This window comes from Brienomyrus brachyistius, unplaced genomic scaffold, assembly GCF_023856365.1.
Source record: "Brienomyrus brachyistius isolate T26 unplaced genomic scaffold, BBRACH_0.4 scaffold382, whole genome shotgun sequence".
Lineage (NCBI taxonomy): Eukaryota > Metazoa > Chordata > Actinopteri > Osteoglossiformes > Mormyridae > Brienomyrus > Brienomyrus brachyistius.
In genome coordinates, this window is record NW_026042657.1 from 61,965 (window position 1) to 65,224 (window position 3,260).

Here is a 3,260-nt window from a genome sequence, read left to right on the forward strand (position 1 = left end):
CCAGCTGTGTTAGCCCTCGCCGCGAGACTCGTGTTCCTCAAAACTTCTGCTTTTTGTGCTCGTCATGTGTTTGGATTGAATTTTCCGAAAGTTCTTCTGCTCCGTTAAACATGATGGCTGTTCCATGCGGAGGATAGTACTTGAAAGTGTTTCTTTTAGACTCGTATTGTCTTTGGAAGCATGAGCTCATAGTCGAAGTGTAGCTGTGGTGGTTTCTTCAGGTGAGGTTACCTGCAGCCGGCCTGATCCGCTTCCCTGTCGTCCTACTGAAAGGCGAGGCCGCCGCGGGAAGCCACGGGCGTCGTTATTTTTTTACGGCGAAGCGCCACAACGCTCGGGTGGGTTCAATGTCAATGAGAGTTGGGCTGCGCAGAATGGAGACTGCTGGGCACAGCTGGCCAGCGCTGCGCACATCTGCCACGGCAGGGTGGCAGGATGCAGCGCCGGACGGCGCTCTCTCTCGGCGAACGGCGGACACGATGGGGCCCCCAACGTCAAGGGCGATTACCGCCGCAGTCCTGGCCACACGTCCAAGTTCGCCGCCCTGCTGGATCTGCAAAAATAACTTTACTCGGATGAGCTTGACTCTGCATTTTTGCTCGTACCCCATGCTGGGGTAGGAAGGGTCACTACTAAGCCTTAACAAAGGATTTCCCTCCTTTATGAACAAACCGGAATGAAATACTATGACCAGTAGCAGGAGACCCTGTCGTCAGTCTGTCAGCTAATATTTATTTATATATATCATATGCATATTAATAACGTATTAATTTAGGGAATCGAAAGATCCACATTACTTTGATGGAAAGCTTTTTTTTCCCCGGAATCCCACCACTGTGTGCTGAAACATCCTTCAGCCAGCAGTGGATCACGGTAGGTCCGGCACCTCTCCATGGAACCGCGCAGCAGGACGGAACCGGGGCTGGGATGGCGGTCTGTTGCAGGGGACACACTCACATACTGTGGGAAATTATAGAAACACTAATTAACCTTTTTTTGGGGACTGTGGGAGGAGCTTGAAGGAGGAAGTCTGCATGACAGAGAGAGAATAAATGCAAACGCCCTACACACATTCAAATCCCCAGCAGTACACATTCTTTTTATTTAGGAAATGTTTTTTTTCTTCCAAAATGACCTGCAGTTTAAGGTTGCAAGGTCAGACTGGTACAACTGCGCCCAACAGTAACATCACCCTGCCAACCATGGAATTCAAACCAGTGACCTTCTGATGACAAACACAGCATCCTAAGGTGCTGAGCCACACGACCACTACAATGTAATCCAATACATCCAAAACACAACACGACTGAGCTTTATTTATGTATAAATTAAGTACAGATGGCATCTGCAGGAGGAACAGTATAAAATCAGCCACATGTTTGATTGGCAGTGAATTTCCCTGCAGAGTCCGGGTGGAGTAGAGTAACTACTGTAGGTCAGGGTCAGTAGCTGCTCAGATCACGCACGCGTGCGTCCGTGTGCGTGCGCGACGGTAGAGGCGCGTGTGCTCCCAGCGTCGCGAGGCATCGCGCTATCTCGGCAGGAACACATGGCGAGGTATTTACAGAGCCATCTGGTAAAATTGCCTCTCTAAATCGAACCGCCTTTCAGTTGCTAAGGAAATGGATGCGTTTTAAAATCGGCTAGCCGGCGTTGCCGCACACCTGTCAAAGTAAGTGGGCGCCGAGCCGCGATCGCCGCCAATTTAAATGGCGTGTGATTTCCACGCTGGACACGGTGGAACATGGATCCCCCCTACTTAGCTTTTACATCCACACCCCGTGTTTTTTTCCTCTGTGGTTTAATATGCATAAATATAGATTGATATATTCTCAATTTATTCTATACATTTTGTTTTATATAGAATGTATAAATATATAAGAAGATTTTATATAAGCACATACCTTATGTATAATTATAAGTAATTGGTAAGCAAGCTTTTAATCCCACGGTGTAACGTTTTAACCCCGCATGTCCGTATGGAATATTTTTCCACATTAAAAAGATGGCGGCATCAACGCGACACGGGAAAAAAAATCTGCGATATGTACATCTCCGGCGGACCGTTATTCCGATTACAAAGCCTCCCTTCTGTCTATTGTGGCAAGAATAACTTTTTTTTCATCCCCTTAACTGTCCGGAAGAAAATGCACCATTTCTGCGTAGCGCGCCCATCCCACGTGATTTGAATATCCATACCACGGGCGCGTGAGGGTAGTCAAAGCGCCGTTCCCGCCTGCCGCCGTGCTTTGCATGCGCGCTCGCGGGCCTGGGACGCGAGATGAAAGCTGCGGATAAGATGCAAACGTTGCGCGGTAACGACTCGGCCGTTCTCTCGCGGGGCTCCAGGCCGCGATAAAAGCAGCAGCAGGCCTTCCGCGTGTGCACAGTGGAAATAATGCTCCCAAATACCCTACGCAGGCGACGACAGCTCAAAGGCCAAGGTGCGATGCCATTTTTACAAAAGAATAATAATGGGAAAATAGAATGCAGGGATCTCAAGGTTCTGTATTTGCCTTTTTACATCAGTACATAGGAATTCTTATTCTAAGTCTGTAACATATACCACCCAACAAGAATAGGACATCATAGAACAAATGGGGCACTCATAAATATTACAGCAGGCGCATGACTAGGTACTGCAGAGGTGCGGATTTACGGAATGAATGAAAAACTAATAGAAAAAAATTGAAGATCTGGTGAAATACATTTTTAAACATATGAATAAATACTAGATAAATGAAGAAACGGCTGAAATAGTAAATATGGAAGAGTAAAGTGCAAAGTGTCTCTTTGCTTGGTGAAATGAACTGTCCATTTATGAAATGGCCGTGTTTTGGTCTGTATTGGGTTTGTATTAAATCAACCTGAAAAAGTAACTTTAGGTTCCCCAAATTTGTTATGAAACTTGATCTGCCACATTTAAGTGATACAGCTTCAGCCTTAACTGCAAAAATAAGGAAACATTTTTTTCCCTCACGCCCAGAACAATGGTCAGCCTTTAGGCAGATCGTTATTTCTGTTGTCAGGGGTCCATGTGAGGCATTCTGGAGGATCACAGCGGTGGGTCTGTAGCCAGGGCTGTTATTTTCATCCTTGCCCCCGTCCCGTGGCCCAGACGGGTCGGTGTGTGCCCAGCCATAAATCAACAGTGGGGCTAGGGACGCCGTTCCCTGTCCCTGCCTCAAGCGGGAGTCCTGCCCCAGATTCAGATCTCCCACGACGACGATAGCATAGTCCTGTTGCCATAGTGTCCGTAG

At 47.5% G+C, this 3,260-nt stretch overlaps 1 long non-coding RNA gene across 1 annotated transcript; it reads right to left on the reverse strand.

Annotated features, from left to right (window-relative positions):
- Window positions 1-250: 250 nt before the first annotated feature.
- On the reverse strand, window positions 251-2,193 carry LOC125728982 (uncharacterized). Its single transcript, XR_007389539.1, has 3 exons — window positions 1,905-2,193; window positions 798-960; window positions 251-553 (listed from the first exon to the last, which is right to left on the reverse strand). It is a non-coding gene; the product is annotated as an uncharacterized LOC125728982 (long non-coding RNA).
- Window positions 2,194-3,260: the final 1,067 nt, after the last annotated feature.